Raw genomic sequence first — 17,416 nt, forward strand, 5'->3', positions numbered from 1 at the left:
GCAGACAAATCCCCCTTGTGTTGAAAGAATGCCTGAGGGGAGAATGGGATCATACCTGGTGGCTATGCCCCCTCCCAATGCCAGCGCACCCACTGTTCACACCAGATTCAGCAGTAATGTGAAAGGACGCCTCCATATTACCTGTGCATGCACACAGGCCCCCTTTTGCACTACTGGTGAAGGCGTGTGGCTAGCAGGTGGAGTGGGTGAAAAAAAATCTCATGTTCCTTTCATACTTTCACTTCCTTTCAAGGAAACTCTTCTCGATTTCTGGAACTGTGTGACTAGACCACCCAGCTGAGAAGCGCTGGGCATTTGGGGAGTGACTTCTCTATTTGAGTCAATGCTCTCAGTTCATTCTTGGAAATGTTTCATGTGGTTGCTGTCTCCCGTCCAGATCTACAACCACAACTTGTTCCCTGCTGGATGTGTGTTCAGGGAGAGGAGCAGCTGAATTTACAAGCAATTCTTCATCATGGCTGGTGCTGGGAACTACAACTCCTCCACCCCCCACACTGCAGTTCCGAAGCAGCATGGCAAGGGCACAAGCACATTCTGGGAGGAAGCAGGCATGCACAGCAACAGCAAAGCCAGTTTAGAACTAGTTCCACTCTGTTTTCTATTTTTCAAGGGTTATCCTGTTATCAATAAACATGCCTTTAGCAGATGCTGAAAACAAAGCAATGTTGGTGCCTGCTTGACATCAACAGGGAAAACTCTAGTCCGAAAAGAGACTATAAATGGAATTCAGGTCTATTTGAGCCAACGGGAGTTGAGTCTGAAGTAAGCCCCATTGAAGTTCTAACATCCGAGTAAGTATGCATCCCTAGTGTCTCCAGTGAGCAGCACTGGTAGAACATAAGATGGATGAAATACACACCACAAGCCTGGCGGCTCCTTACTTTCCACAAATAGGCTATAGGTAGTCTGATTTTCCATGACCGGCAGCTGCTTTATTTGCACCAGAAATTAAGCCAATTAAGGGCTCAATCCTATGCATGTTTAGACAGAGAAAAGGCCTACAACTCCCAGCATTCCCCAGCCAGCCATGCTAAGTATCCTTACTGAGCCAGTGTGGTGTAGTGGCTAGAGTGTTGGACTGAGAGTTGGGAGATCAGGATTGTAGTCCCCACTTGGCCATGGAAGCTCCCTGGATGACTTTGGGCCTGTCACAGACTCTCAGTCCAACCCACCTCATAGGGTTGTTGTTGTGAGGATAGAACGGAGGAGGAGGATTATGTAAGTAGTAGAACAAAGTTCCTGTACCTTTACTTAGCTATCTATTGTATTTAGCAGTCATCCAATCACTGTTGTTCTCTGGGTGATGCACAAAAAATATTAATACCTCTAATTAGGGGTGTATAAGAATTTCATTTTTGCTTGCAAAGCATGCAAGCATGCACTGTTCACAACTTTGTTTGCGAGTGTGAGCACGTGTCTGTTGAAAACGTTTATAAATTGCTGAACATGGCCTCGCATTCAATTTCGGCACACTTTCCAAATGTGCGCAAATTTTATAATCTGCACAAATTTCTGCTATAGGGAGCAATCCTGGGTCCCGTAGAAAGCATCTGGGAGACATGACTTTTTGGTTTCCTGGCTCCATGCTCAAGGACAGGGCTCCAAGCATGGAGCCAGGAAACTGCACTCCCCTCCCCTCCCCCTCCCCCTCCTAGCCCATGTGCCTCTCTGAACTCGATAAATGGAGCATAGAAATGGGGGAATGGAGGCATTCCTGGGGATGGAGAGGGGAGGAGGCCGGGGCAACTGGCTTACACCTTTCCTATCACTGCACCAGCCTCCTTCCCTGCGTCTCCTCAAAGCCTCTGCTAGACAGGCAAAATCGCCTGGCTAGCTAAAATGCAGCACAGATGGTGGGGGAGCCTTTCTCTCTGCATAGGATACTCATAAACCTCCTAGTCCTGAGGCTTAAGAGTACCCAGAGTGCAACCCATAGGATTGCGCCCTTAGTCTATGGAGGAAATCAGGACGTGTGCATAAATCTAGGAAGTTTGCAGAATTTTGTGCACATTTAGGAAATGTACGTTAATTTAGGAAACTTGCACAAATCGAACAGGGGAAAATTCCACAAATTTCATTTGATCACTGCTCGATTTGAGCAACTTTCCCATTCGCACGGAGTGGGCAGCGATCGCAAATGGGAATGGGAATCGAGCATGAGAAAAGCAACGAGACAACATTCGGCGAATCCTGGCCATCTCGAACATTGCTCATTTGTCCTTCCCTACCTCTAATAGTTATGTAGGAGAAGGAGCTTCAGTTGGGTAAGCTTTTCCCACCTAAGCATGTCGGGCTGCACTAGTTGAAATCTCTGCTTATACACAAGCTCTAAAGCCAGGGGAGGAACCTTCTTTCTTTTGCCAGCGAAACATTCCCCCCTGGATCATCTGTCCGGCAACCTGCTGAATGCCTGAAAGCTGAGAGAGAAGCAGTTGTTATCAATGGAGGCTGGTAGCTCCAATGTCAGTGGGGTGATGAATCCACTCCGGGTTTCAGTAAGAACTCTAAAGGAGCTATCCAAGGTGTGAAGTTCTGACTAGTTCTGACTGAAACCCAGAACCAATTCATCTCCTCACTGACATCGAAGCCACCACCCTCTGCTGCTGCTGCTTCTGCTTCCTCGTCCTCCTCCTCCTCCTCGATGATGTTGCTAAAAGGACTTTTAATAACAACAAAGCAAAACCCGAAATGCCTCCCTCAGCTTTCAGGCACTCAGCAGGCAGCCGCACAGGGAAGCCCCAAGGGAGGAAGTCCTGACTTGGTCCCCCAGGGGGCGTTCCAAGCAGCCCATGCAGCCGGAGAAGCTGCAAGGACAGGATGGGGGTGCCAGTAAAAGAAACAGCATGCACACACACCCCTTGGCCACCTTCTTCTAGTAAGGTAAGCACTGAAGCCCTGCCCCCTGAGACATTTCTCTGAAAATCTTACCCCTTCCCAAAATTTCCGGGGCCATTTCTTTTCACCCCTCCCCCCAATGAATGGTTAAAAATAAATACTTTGAAGCTTTGGGAAGGAAACTCAAGAACTTTGGGGCCCAGATAGTTTTCTCATCCATCCTTCCAGCAGTTAGAGGAGGGACAGAAAGGGAATGAAAAATACTCCAGGTGCATGACTGGATATGAGGGTGGTGCCGGCATGAGAGATGTGGATTCTGGGACCACAGGCTAGACTTCCTGGAAGAGGGACTGTTGGCAAGGGATGGGTTGCACCTCACAAAGGCTGGGAAGAATGTGTTTGGCCACAGCATGAAGAACTTCATCAGGAGGGCTTTAAACTGAATCGTAGAGAGGAGGGAGAGGTAAAGTTGGGGGTAACAATGAAGGCTCATGCCCCACAATGGAGAGAACAGCTCTAATAGCACCCAATAATAGTCTTCAGAAACATGTAGGAAGAAAACCAGACTATAAAGCACATGGTCTTCAGTCTCGATACACTAATGCCCAGAGACAAACAGAACGAACTTGAACTCTTAACACAGGAGGGAAATTATGACTTGATAGATGTAACTGAGACTTGGTGGGATGACTCCCATGACTGGAATACAGCAACTGAAGGATATAACTTGTTCAAAAGAAGAGAAGGAACAGAAAGGGAAGTGGAGTTCCACTATATGTTAAAAATACATATCTCTGCACAGAAATACAGGAGGATGAGCTTGGTAGCTCCATCGAGAGCATCTGGGTTAAAATAAATGGAGCAAAGAATAAAAGGAATGTGGTCGGAGTGTACTACTGACCACCCAATCAAGGAGAAGACGAGGATGAAACTTTGGAAAAGCAAATTGCCAAGGTTTCAAGGAAGCATGATGTAGTAGTAATGGGGGACTTCAATTTCCCCGATATTTGCTGGGAGACAACTTCTGCAAAACATGGCCCCTCCAAGAGATTCCTGACTTGTGTTGCTGATAATTTCCTCCTACAGAAAGTAGAGGATGGAGCTAGCGGATTGGCTATCCTTGACTTGATCCTAACCAACAGAGATGACTTAGTGGATAAAGTAGCAATTACAGGAACTCTGGGGGAAAGTGACCATGTTATACTTGAGTTCTTGGTTCTAAACGAAGCAAAAGCCGAGTGTAGCCAAACTTGTACCCTGGATGTTAGAAAAGCCAATTTTAATAAACTCAGAACAATGATCAGTAAGATCCCATGGCAAGCAACTCTAATGAGAAAAGGAGTCCAAGATGGGTGGGCGTTTTTTAAAAAGGAAATTCTTAAGGCACAATTACAAACAATTCCAACAAGAAAAAAAGGCAGAAGAAAACAGAAGAAGCCAATGCGGCTTCACAAAAAGCTAAGAGATGACCTGAAAACAAAAAAGCACACATACAGGAAGTGGAAGGAAGGCCAAGCTACAAAGGACGAGTACAGGAAAGTAGTACACAATTGCAGGGATGGCTTCAGGAAGGCTACAGCTGAGAACGAGCTGAGGTTAGCAAGGGATGCTAAAAGCAGCAAAAAGGCTTTCTTCAGCTACGTGCATAGTAAAAGACAGAGGAAAGAAATGGTAGTTCAACTATTAAATAAGGATCGCAAAATGCTAACAGATGACAAGGAAAAGGCAGAAGTGCTCAATTCCTACTTTGGCTCAGTCTTCTTCCAAAAGAGGGTCTATGACCCCCCTGGAAAAAGCAAAGTACAGGCTGAAGGGGCAGGATTGCAGCTTGAGATCAATAGGCATATGGTCAAGGAACACCTAATTACTTTGAATGAGTTCAGATCTCCAGGGCCAGATGAACTGCATCCTAGAGTAATAAAGGAACTGGCAAAAGAACTCTCAGAACCACTGTCTATTATCTTTGAGCAATCATGGAGGACGGGTGAAGTGCCAGATGATTGGAGGAGGGCTAATGTCCCTATCTTCATAAAGGGCAAAAAGGGGGAACCTGGGAACTACATACCAGTCAGTCCGACATCAATGCCTGGGAAAATTCTGGAGCAGATTCTAAAGCAATCCATCCGTAAGCACCTTGAAAACAATGCAGTGATTACTCAAAGCCAACATGGATTTGTCAAGAACAAATCCTGCCAGATGAATCTGATCTCATTTTTTTTATCAGGTAACCTCCCTTGTGGACCGTGGGAATGCTGTAGACATCATATACCTCAACTTCAGCAAAGCTTTTGACAAAGTGCCCCACGATAACCTGATGAGCAAACTAGCTCAAAGTGGGCTAGACTAAATAGTGATCAGGTGGATCCACAGTTGGCTACAGGATCAGACTCAAAGAGTGCTTATCAGTAGGATCTTCTCAAGCTGGGGAGAGGTAACGAGTGGGGTACCGCAGGGCTCAGTCCTGGGCCCAGTGCTCTTCAACATTTTTATTAATGACTTGGAAGAGGAGGTGCAAGGAATGCTGATCACATTTGCAGATCACACAAAATTGGGTGGGAATACCTTGGAAGACAGAAACAAAATTCAAAGTTATCTTGATAGGCTGGGCAGAAAACAACAGAATGACATTTAATAGGGATAAATGCAAAGTTCTGTAACTAGGAAAAAGAAATCAAATGCACAGTTACAAGATGGGGAATACTTGGCTCAACAATACTACAAGCGAGAAGGATCTTGGAATTGTTGTAGATCACAAGCTGAATATGAGCCAACAATGTGATGTGGCTGCAAAAAAGGCAGATGCTTTGTTGGGCTGCATTAATAGAAGTATAGCTTCCAAATCCCATGAAGTACTAGTTCCCCTCTACTCAGCACTAGTTAGGCCTCGGAACGTACGAAAGTCACTTACCTTTTCGCGGATTCTGTTTGTGGGGGGGAGGTGCTCCGTCCCTCCCCCCGGAATCCTTGACAGTGGGGAGGCAATCTGTTTCCCCCCCCCCGGAATCCTTGACAGCTGGCTCTGCTCCGTGGCGGCTCTGCGGAGCAGACGGCCAGGCCAGGGCTGTCCACAGCCAGATTTCCGGCCGTGGACTGGCTGGTGTGGATGCAAATGGCAGCTGCTGTAGCGGCCACCATTTGCGTCCAGCCAGGGAGCTGTGATAGGCTACGTAAGTCTTTATGTAGCCTATCACATCTGGGTAAAAAAAAAACAATGGCGTATGCAAATGGCAGCGGCTACGGCGGCTGCCATTTACGTTCCTTATTTTTGGCCGTTTTAGCCTACGTAAATATTTACATAGGCTAAAACGGCAAAAAATAAGGAATGCAAATGGTGGCCGCCGAAGCCGCTGCCATTTGCGTATGCCCTTTTTTTTGGGGGGGGGGGTTCTTTACCCAGACATGATAAGCTACGTAAAGACTTACATAGCCTATCATGGCTAAGCACAGACTGAAAATGGTGGCTGCGGCATCCGATCGAAAGACCAGCTTCTGCCGTCGAAGCTGCCCCAGGCTGGAGCCGCCGAAGCTGCCCCAGGCTGGAGCCGCCGAAGCTGGAGCCACTGCCATCTGGAACATCCGCCCCAGGTAAGTCTCGTCCCAGGGGGGATCCACGGGGGGGGGGGTGGCAGGTCGTTCTGCCATGGATTTTGGGGGAAATCCATGGCGGAATTCTCCACCATACCTAGTTTAGGGATGGACGAAAGTCCCTTACCTGTTCTCGAAGTTTGCTTCGCGGTGGAGGGAGGTGCTTCAGTTCTCCCCCCGAAGTTCAGGCGAGGGGGGGAGGTGCCTCACCTCGCCCGGCTGAAATTCAGGCCGGGGGGGAGGCGCCCCATCCCTTGCCAGCGAAATTCAGGCCGGGTAGGAGTGCCCCGTCTACCCGGCTGCGAAAAAAAAAGTAAAACAAAAACAAAAAAACCCCACACACCCGTGATAGGCTACGTAACGATTTACGTAGCCTATCACGGCTAGATTTCCAAAGTCAGCCGTGATAGGCTATGTAAATTGTCACGTAGCCTATCACGGGTGACTTTGAAAAAAAAAAACCGCGTACGCAAATGGCGGCTCCCATGGGGACCGCCATTTGCGTTCCTTATTTTGACACGTCTAGTCTACGTAAAGATTTACGTAGACTACGGCGAAAATAAGGGCAACACAAATAGCATTCCCTTATTTTCGCCATAGTCTATGTAAATGTTTACGTAGACTAGATGTGCCAAAATAAGGAACGCAAATGGCGGCTCCCATGGGCCGCCGCCATTTGTGTACGCGCTTTTTTTTTTTCAAAGTCACCCGTGATAGGCTACGTGACGATTTACGTAGCCTATCATGGCTGACTTTGGAAATCTAGCCGTGATAGGCTACGTAAATCGTTACATAGCCTATCATGGGTGTGTGTTGTTTTTTTTTACTTTACTTTTTTTTTTGCAATGGTGGCGGCGGCAGCCGGTTGGGAGACCGACCGCCACCCCCGCCCCTACGAAACGCCGCCGAAACGCCGCCGGGACCCGCCGCTGAGAGGGACATTCGGCCACGGTAAGTCCCATCCCGGGGGGGTGGGGGGCCAGTGGAGAATTTCCCCACCAATCTTGGGGGGCCGAATGCGTTGGTATTCGGCCTCCCGAAGATTCGTGGAGAAATTCTCCGCCATCCCTAACCTAGTTAGGACTCATCTTGTGTGCTGTGTCCAGTTCTGGGCACCACACTTTAAGAAGGATGCAGACAAGCTGGAGAGGGTTCAGAGGAGGGCAACAAGGATGATCAGGGGACTGGAAACAAAGCCCTATGAAGAGATACTGAAAGAACTGGGCATGTTTAGCCTTGAGAAGAGAAGACTGAGGGGAGTTATGATAGCGCTCTTCAAGTATTTGAAAGGTTGTCACAGACAGGAAGGCCAGGATCTCTTCTCCATCATCCCAGAGTGCAGGACACGGAAGAATGGACTCAAGTTACAGGAAGCCAGATTTCGGCTGAACATGAGGAAAAACTTCCTGACTGTCAGAGCAATACGACAATGGAACCAATTCCCTATGAAGGTAGTGGGCTCTCCCACACTGGAGGCATTCAAGATGAGTCTGGACAGCCATCTGTCGGGGATGCTTTGATTTGGGTTCCTGCATTGAGCAGCAGCGGGTTGGACTCAACGGTCTTATAGACCCCTTCTAACCATACTATTCTATGATTCTATGAAATAGATGGAACCATTCTGCACAGGGCTAGTTGTAGTACAAGATGTCTGGAATGCACCAACTTGGGTAAGGCTGCTGTATTGGGATGCTTCTACATGATATTACTGGAATCCCATTGGGAGGAAACATGCCCATAGAGGCGCCTGTGCTGCCACCCAGAAAATGTCAGAAGGGGCCCTTATATGGAATTGTGTTTACACACTGCCACACATCTTGTTAGTGCAAAGGGACTAGCTAATTGAAAAGTCTGACGCCTCTCTAAAGAGGCATCCCCCCCCCCCTAAAACTTGGAAGTGTAGCTGTATAGGGAACAACACATGGCGAGACTCAAGATTAGAAGTTTGGCAACTAATCTCACTAAGTATTAATGGACATGTCACTCAAAAAGCTGCTGGAGAAGATGCAGGGATAGTTTCTCAAGGATAGCTATTAGTCAAGCAAAAGCACTGAGATTGATTGGATTCTCTTCTTCTATTTTTTTTTAAGTGAAATTAGACTTGAGCTGTAAACATGCACATTTTTAAACAAGCATGTTGAGTAAGGCCCAAACACACCTTGATTTCTTAAATGTTCATGATTTCATAAATGTTCCCCTATTTATTTCCATTGCCCTGTCTTGCTCTTACTTTAAAATGCTTTCACAGACCCTCAGTGATTGGCTACGCACCATTGTGGCATCATCTCATTCACCTCGCATTATCTGGGTGGGATTATCAATGTGACTCATCCAGGCTCTATGGTGCTGAACTTCCCTCACTCTCATTTGTCCTCTGCGACAACATCTTCACAGAATTGGCTATGAAGCATCACATATTTCTCCTCTTTGGGCTCCCCTATGGGATCTGAGTTTTGTGCTCAGTATATTTGTTGTTCAGTCGTTCAGTCGTGTCCGACTCTTCGTGACCCCATGGACCATAGCATGCCAGGCCTTCCTGTCCTGCGCTCTCTCCCGGAGCGTGCTCAAGTTCATATTCATTGCATCCGTGATGCTATCTAGCCATCTCATCCTCTGCCGTCCCCTTCTCATAGTTAACTGCCAGAGAAACTTCTAAAAAATATTTTAACTGTTTTAAACTGGAGTTTTACTCTTTTACCTTTGTTATTCACCACTCTGAAACCTTCTGATGTGAAGCGGTATATAAATATTGTAAATAAAATAAATAATAAATAACATAATAAAATAAATAATAAATAACATAATAAAATAAAAACTAACATCGTCATATCACCTCCACACCCGTGTGCCAATGTTTGGTGCTAGTTTGGTGCTGTTTTCTGCTACAAATCTCGAGTTTTGTCCCACCACCAAAAGCATGAAAATGACATACTTTTAGGCAGGGCCTAACGAATGCTAAAAATTCCACATTCTCATATGACCATGTTGGTTTGTGTGTGTGTTAGCTATGAAGCTGCACTTGATGTGGGTGGCATTACTTGTGTGTGGCAGCTAGGAACGGATGGACTCACCCCAGTCTGAGCTTGGTGGGTGCTTGAGGAGGTTCGTTGCTGTCCACCTGTGCAAGCTGGGAAACGTGAGCCCCTGGAGGGTTTGGCAAGCCGTTCTCTCATGCCCCGCAGCTGTCTGCCCTGCATGCGAGCTTCAATTTTAAATTAAGATGGGGCTCTGTATGTTTCATAGATCTAACATAGCGCACAATGGCAGCTGGAAAGGGCAATTTTCCCAACATTACAGCCGCCGTTGTGCACGACGTTAACGCAAGATGGGCCCCTGTCTTTTTCATAGATCTAACGTTGAGCACAATGGTGGCCATAAAGGGCCATTTCCCCAACATTACAGCTGCCGTCATGGGCAACGTTACATCTACGAAAAAGACAGACCCATCTTTTGTTACATTAGAGGCTCGTATGGCGGATGGGCAGCTGCAGGGCACAAGCAGATGGCCCAGGCAAGTCCCAGCTGCTTACATGTCTTGGCAGGTGGGGGCAGCAGCCAAGCCAAGCCAAATTTGGGGATGTGGGGGGGGGATTCTGACGGACTCCCAGACCAAATCAGGTACTGTTTAGTAGCATATGCATATTTATTTACTAGAGTAGTTGGCAACTATTATGAAGTTAGAGTTGGTTCACACAGATGTAGTGAAGGTTAGTGCTTTTTGTTACTAACACCAAGCAAACAGCCATCCAGTACACTTCATACTTTCTGAAGTACACTAAGCTCTTCATCCAAGGCCCTCCTCTGGGTGCCTCCCCAAGGGAGGCTCAGGGAGCGGCAATAAGGGAGAGGGCCTTCTAGGTGATGACTCCCCAGTTATGGATTGATCTCCCCAATGAGGCTTGCCTGGCACCAACATGTCATTGTCATCTTTTTGGCACCAGGTTAAAACTGCCCCCTTCTCAGGCATTTGGCAGCATATAACGGGTCTTCTTGATCAGGTCCTGGATTGTCTCTGGCTGATAGTTTTAAATTGTTTTAGATATTTAATTGTTGCTGTGTATGCTATCTATTTTATGTCCTTACATGAATGTTTTTTTTTTGATACTTTCTATAATGTATTTAGTGTTATTTAATTTTTGTGAACTGCTCAGAGAGCTTCAGCTATGGGGCTGTGTAGAAATATAGTAAATGAAATGAAATGAAGATAAGATCATTTTTCTCTGCTGTGAGAAACCTCGTTTCTGGCCAAGAAGTTAAGCCCCCCCCTTTTTTTTCATAATGAAGAGAGGGATGTGTGTGTGTCTGCTAACAGTTTCTGGAACTTAGGAGAGACACATTGGCTTCCTCTTGGTTCTCATCTGAGAGGAGAATGGTGCAGCATCTGCTCAGAAAAACAGTCCCTGGGGCAACACCTGCTATTTCAAGGCAGCTACAACTTCGAGTTAAGGGGCGTGTGTAAGATTTTCTTTGCTTTTATTATCTGCATTCATTTTCCATCAATAAACTATCATTCTTTCACACAAGTGGACATAAGTCATATTGCTACAAAACCTGGAGCTTGCATATGGCCATCATGACTAGTAGCCATGGATATACTCATCCTTGATGAATTTGACTAAAGCCTTTAAAGCCATCTAACCTACTGCCTATTCCCCCATTTTATGGCAGTGAGTCCCCAAAATGAAGTGCTTCAATGGGCAGGTGGCAGGTGGAGGGCGAGATGAACATAGAACAGAAGCCATTCTAAGGAGGAGGAGGAAGACAGGAAGGAAGGAAGGAAGGAAGGAAGGAAGGAAGGAAGGAAGGAGAAGCGCCAGCAAAGCATCATATCTTGATTGTTGTATCAAGGGTCTTGACACAATCATACCATCAGACCACTTCAAGATGGCTTTTAAGCAGCATTTTATCAATGTGCCTATGCACATTAGTAACGCAGAGGAAAAAATGATTGGAGGGAAATGAAAGCAGTGGCATGTGGCACATGATCCAAGTGCAGATTAATTTTAGAAATTCTCCTAGTTAAAGCAGAATTGTTACTGACTTATTTCTAAATGTGCATGCCACCATTCAGAGCAAAATGCTCCCAAGGCAGCTCACATCAAAAACATAAGAAAACACTACATAATTAATTATATATCAATAAAACCACAACCCCCTCAAACCCCCAACACTTTAGAAAACCAGCAGTTAAAGCACCACTGAGCCAACATTTCTCAGAAGATGTTCTGAAGGGTGGGACTGTGGCTCAGTGGACAGTAGGGATGGCGGAGAATTTCTCCCCGAAACTTCGGGGGGCCGAGCGCCAACGTGTTCGGCCCCCCGAACAAGTTTTGGGGAGAAATCCTCCGCCCCCCCGCCCCCCCCCCGGGACGGGACTTACCTTCCCTGAATGTCCCTCCCGGCGGCGGGTCCGGCTGGCGGTTCGTCCGGTGTTCGAGCGGGGCGGGAGCGGCAGCTGGTCTTTCGACCGGCTGCCGCCCCCGCCATTGCAATGAAAGAAAAAAAAAAAAGTCCCCTGATAGGCTACGTGACGATTCACGTAGCCTATCACGGCAAGATTTGCAAAGTCAGCCGTGATAGGCTACGTGAATCGTCACGTAGCCTATCACGGGTGACTTTAAAAAAAAAAAAAAAGTGTGTACGGATAATGGCGGCCCCCATAGGGAGCCGCCATTCCCCTTCCTTATTTGGTCGCTGTAGTCTACGTCAATGTTTACATAGACTACGGCGAAAATAAGGGCAACGCTATTTGCGTTGCCCTTATTTTCGCCGTAGTCTACGTAAACATTGACGTAGACTACAGCAACTAAATAAGGAACGCGAATGGCGGCTCCCTATGGGGGCCGCCATTCGCGTACGCGCTTTTTTTTTTTTTTTTAAAGTCACCCGTGATAGGCTACGTGACGATTCACGTAGCCTATCACGGCTGACTTTGCAGATCTAGCCGTGATAGGCTACGTGAATCGTCACGTAGCCTATCAGGGGACGTTTTTTTTTTTTTTTTTTTTTACTTTCGTGTTCGCGGCCGGGCGAGGCGGGAAGCCTCCTCCCCGGCCTGAATTTCGGCCGGGCGAGGCAGGAAGCCTCCCCCCCAGCCTGAATTTCGGCCGGGCGAGGCGGGAAGCCTCCCCCCCGGCCTGAACTTCGCGGGGGGAGCAGCGAAGCGCTCCCCCCCACCGCGAACAAGCTGCGAGAAAAGGTAAGTGACTTTCGTTCACCCCTAGTGGACAGAGCTAGGGATGTATGAAAATCACTTACCTGTTCGCGGATTATGTTTATGGGGGGGGAGGCGTTCCGTCCCTCCCCCCAGAATCCTGGACGGGGGGGAGGCGCTCCGTTCCTCCCCCCCGGAATCCTCCGCAGCCGGCTGTGCTCCACGGCAGCTCCGCGGAGCAGTCAGCCAGGCTCAGCCAGGCCAGAGCCATCCGCAGCCGGACTTCTGGCCGCGGAGGGCTCTGGGAAAAAAAAACCACGTACGCAAAAATAAGGAATGCAAATGGCGGCGGCCATAGCCGCCGCCATTTGCATTCCTTATTTTTGACGTCTTAATCTACGTAAATATTTATGTAGACTAGGACGGTGAAAATAAGGGGAACGCAAATAGCCTAGTGGACACTATTTGCGTTCCCCTTATTTTCGCCGTCTTAGTCTATGTAATTATTTACGTAGACTAAGACGGCCCAAAATAAGGAATGCAAATGGCGGCGGCCATAGCCGCCGCCATTTGCGTACGCGGTGTTTTTTTTACCCAGACGTTTTAGGCTATGTAAAAACTTATGCAGCCTATCACATGTGTGTAAAAAAAAACACTGCAAATGGTGGCGGCAGCCGGTCGGAAGGCCAGCCGCCGCAGCCGCCACCGCCGCCACCGCCACCCGGAGGATCCGCCACAGGTAAGTCTCATCCCAGGGGGATTCCGGGGTGGGGGGGGGGCAGGCCATTCCGCCACAGATTTCGGGGGGCTGAATGCACTGGCATTCAGCTTCCCCGAGATCCATGGCGGAATTCCCCGCCATCCCTAGACAGTAGGGATGTACGAAAGTCACTTACCTTTTCGCAGCTTTGCTTCGCGGTGGGGGGGAGGCGCTTCGCTTCTCCCCCAAAATTCAGGCTGGGGGGGGCGCCCCACCTCGCCCGCCTGAAATTCAGGCCAGGGAGATGCACCCCGTCTCCCCGGCCGCGAAAGAAAAAGTGGGAAAAATAACCCCCATGATAGGCTACGTAATGATTAACGTAGCCTATCACGGCTAGATTTCCAAACTCAGCCGTGATAGGCTACGTAAATCGTTACATAGCCTATCACGGATGACTTTGAAAAAAAAAAAAGCGCGTATGCAAATGGTGGCGCCCTATGGGCGCCACCATTTGCGTTCCTTATTTGGTCCCGGTAGTCTACGTAAAGATTTAAGTAGACTATGGCGAAAATGAGGGCAACACTATTTGCGTTGCCTTTATTTTCACCGTAATCTACGTAAATCTTTATGTAGACTACCTGGACCAAATAAGGAACGCAAATGGCGGCGCCCATAGGGTGCCGCCATTTGCGTACGCGCTTTTTTTTTCCCCCCAAAGTCACCCGTGATAGGCTACATAACGATTTACGTAGCCTATCATGGCTGACTTTGGAAATCTAGCCGTGATAGGCTACGTTAATAGTTACGTAGCCTATCAAGGGTTGTTTTTTTTTTAACTTTACTTTGTAATGGCAGTGGCGGCAGCCGGTCGGAAGACCGGCTGCTGCCCCCGCCCCCGCCGAAAAGCCGATGAACCGCCGCCGGGACCCGCCTCCGGGAGGGACATTCGGCCACGGTAAGTCCCATCCCGGGGGGTGGCGGGGGGGTGGCGGAGAATTTCACCGCCGATTTCAGGGGGCCGAATGCCTTGGCACTCAGCCCCCCGAAGATTCGGGGAGAAATTGTCCGCCATCCCTACGACAGAGAGCACGTGTTGTGTGCAGAAGGTCCCAGTTTCAATCCCCAGCTTCTCTAGAAGGCCTAGAAAAGAATCATGGATGGACCCCTGGAGAGCAGCTGCCAATCAGTGTAAATAATACTAGGCTAGATGGACCAAGGGTCTGACTCAGTAGTGCAGCAGCTTCCTATGTTCCAATGTATCATCTGAGAAAATTTGTTAGGAGGTTTGATCATGAGCTGAATGTGGAAATACAAAGCTGAGCTGGGGGCAAGTGGGGTGCTGACATGCATAGGAGTAAGTTGCATTGAACTCAGTAAGACTTACTTCTGAGTAGACATACACAGAGTTGGTTCTCCTTTCTGCTCAGCTTTGTATTTCCACATCCAGTTCATTATCAGACCTCCTGTAGTTATCTCAGTAGACCCTCGGGTGAATGGGGGGGGGTTCCAGGGAACAGCTGGATTGAGGGAGACTCCACACACAAACACATGTAATAGAAGAATATAGTTCTTCATATTCCCTGGTATGTTTATTCCTCATTTTGTCCATTCCCTGAGCATGTGCAGAGTGTGCTTTTTATTCAAACAAAGAGAAGGTTGCTGATCTTTCCCTTCATGCAGCATTTGTACAAGTGTGACTGCTTCAGAAAGAACTTTCCATTATACTGTCTCTTTTTCTTCATGAGTTTCATATAACAGAAGTGTGGTGTAGTGGTGAGAGGCCAGCCCAAAGTCACCCAGTGAGATAACTAACAGCTTTGATCATGAGTGGGATGTGGAAATACAAAGCTGAGCTGGGGGCAAGTGGGGTGCTGACATGTGTAGGAGTAAGTCTCATCGAACTCAATAAGACTTACTTCTGAGTAGACATGCACAGAGTTGGTTATCCTCTCAATTTTAGCTTCACAATGTCACCAACAAGGGTGGATGTGGAAATAGAAAGCCTAGCAGGGGGAATAATACTCATGCAGGGCTCCAGACCAGCATGGTCATTTAAAAAGGTTCTTTCTTTCTTTCTTTCTTTCTTTCTTTCTTTCTTTCTTTCTTTCAACAGTGTTGCTTTAAACAAAGAGTACATCGCTGAGGCACACCTAGGGCAGCCTTGTATTGGGAAGCCCCGAGGAGGAGGAAGTGTTTTGGCTGAAAGTAATTACTGCACGTCTCAGGGCAGGGGGAAAAATACGTAAATATCTACGAAAAATAGCCTTTCTTACGGAAGTTATGCAGAATTATGGCTGTCGGTACGGATTTATGTTCGTAATACTTGGAGCGGGAAAAAAAAAGAGAATTCCAGGGGCTTGCGAATGATGGTACGGAGCACTGGCCGCAAACTGCGGAAGTCAAGTGGCACAGAAGGTACACAATTCATACATCCCTACCCGTTAGAAAAAGGAGGCCATGTTGCAGGTATTTTTTTCCAAATGCTCTACACCACTTTTTGTAGTGATCCCCCACCCCAGCAGACACACGCACAATGCCCTGGAACAGTGCTAGGTCTAGGGCATTGTGGAGGATGCAAAACGGCTGCCAGATGGCCCACACATTTTCTGCTGCTTTTGCAGTAACATAAATGCACATTTGCTAACAGGAACGACCTTTTTGTACATCCCTATAAACAAATCCGATTCCATCAATGAGACAATCAGCAAAACATAGATGGAATGGATTTAACAAAATCCATACATCCCTAACTATGTCCAGTTTGGGGTGCCACATTTTAAGGACATTGACAAACTGGAGTGGGTCCAGAGAACGGCTTGAGTAGGGAAGGGGTGGGCACCCAATTCTGTCTGGGAATCCAGCAGAATCCCCCCCTGCCCACAACCCTGAGCCCCGCTTGCCAAGCCCCTACCCCTGCTCTCCCCGCTACCTGTGTTCGATGGGTGGCCTGCACTCACTCCAGCTGCCTCATAGAACTCCACGGTCACCATTGTTTGAAAAATAAAATGGTGAGCACAAAATGCGCATTTTGCACAGATGCGAATATGCGCATTTTTGTGCTCATCATTTTATTTTTCAAAAGTGGCGATCTTGGAGCTCAATGAGGCCACCAGAGTGAATGCAGGCTGCTTGCCAAGTGCAAGAGGGGCTCAAGCATGGTCCTGGGACTGGTGAGCAGGTGCATGGGCTCAGCAGGTGCCCAGAGAACTCAGACAGGGATGGGTATGAGTATGTTTAGCCTAGAGAATGTTTAGCCTAGAGAAGAGAAGATTAAGGGGAAGTATGACAGATTGTCTTCGAATACTTGAAAGGGTGACATGCGGATGATGGAGCAGCCTTGTCCATCATCCAACATCTACTCTATGAACTAGGACTTGATGAGAAATGTATTTCAGTTCATTTTTTAATCAGGATTTACTCAGTTCGCACTTTCAGGACTGAACATGGACTTGGACACAATCTGTAGTCAAAGTCCATTTCTGAGGTTGCAATGTAATTTGTGGACCCCAAAATGTGTTCAACAGTATGTGTACATTTGGAAAATGTGCATGAATAAACATGTACTTTCGAAAAATGCACAGAAACACACTTGTATCAATGGGAGAAGAATGTGTATATCCAAAGATGGGCACCGTTAAAGCGTATATTTGGAAAAACGTGTAAAAATATGCACAGATTTTCATGGAAAAGGGAAAAAAAATATTGCAATCTGATATGGGCTCAAGTCAGAATGAGCTTCAAGATGGAATTCTCAGAACTTTGTTGAGCTTGAGTTTTGTTGTTTTGCACATCCCAAAAACCAGTGAGTGGATAATGCAATAGCAGCAGCAAATAGCAGCAGCAGAGAGCAGCAGCTTTAAAGACAAGGGGAAAGGGGCAAACATGGACTTTATCTGCTCCTTCTTAGCTGCTGTTCTCTTTTATCTCTTTTATCTTTTATATTCTTTTAAACTGTTGTGCATTTTATATCCTAACATTTTAATATGTGCCTGGGAGGACTATTGGGCAACTCAGGGTGTGGGGGAGGTGCCACCATAACTGTGGTCACGGGCAGGGGGAGTTATGGCGTTGGCGGATTAACAGGCCAGCTGAGGAGAAGAGGGGCTAGACACCTTACAGCT

This window comes from Heloderma suspectum, chromosome 2, assembly GCF_057233095.1.
Source record: "Heloderma suspectum isolate Gila_16-S chromosome 2, 16-S_ref, whole genome shotgun sequence".
NCBI lineage: Eukaryota > Metazoa > Chordata > Lepidosauria > Squamata > Helodermatidae > Heloderma > Heloderma suspectum.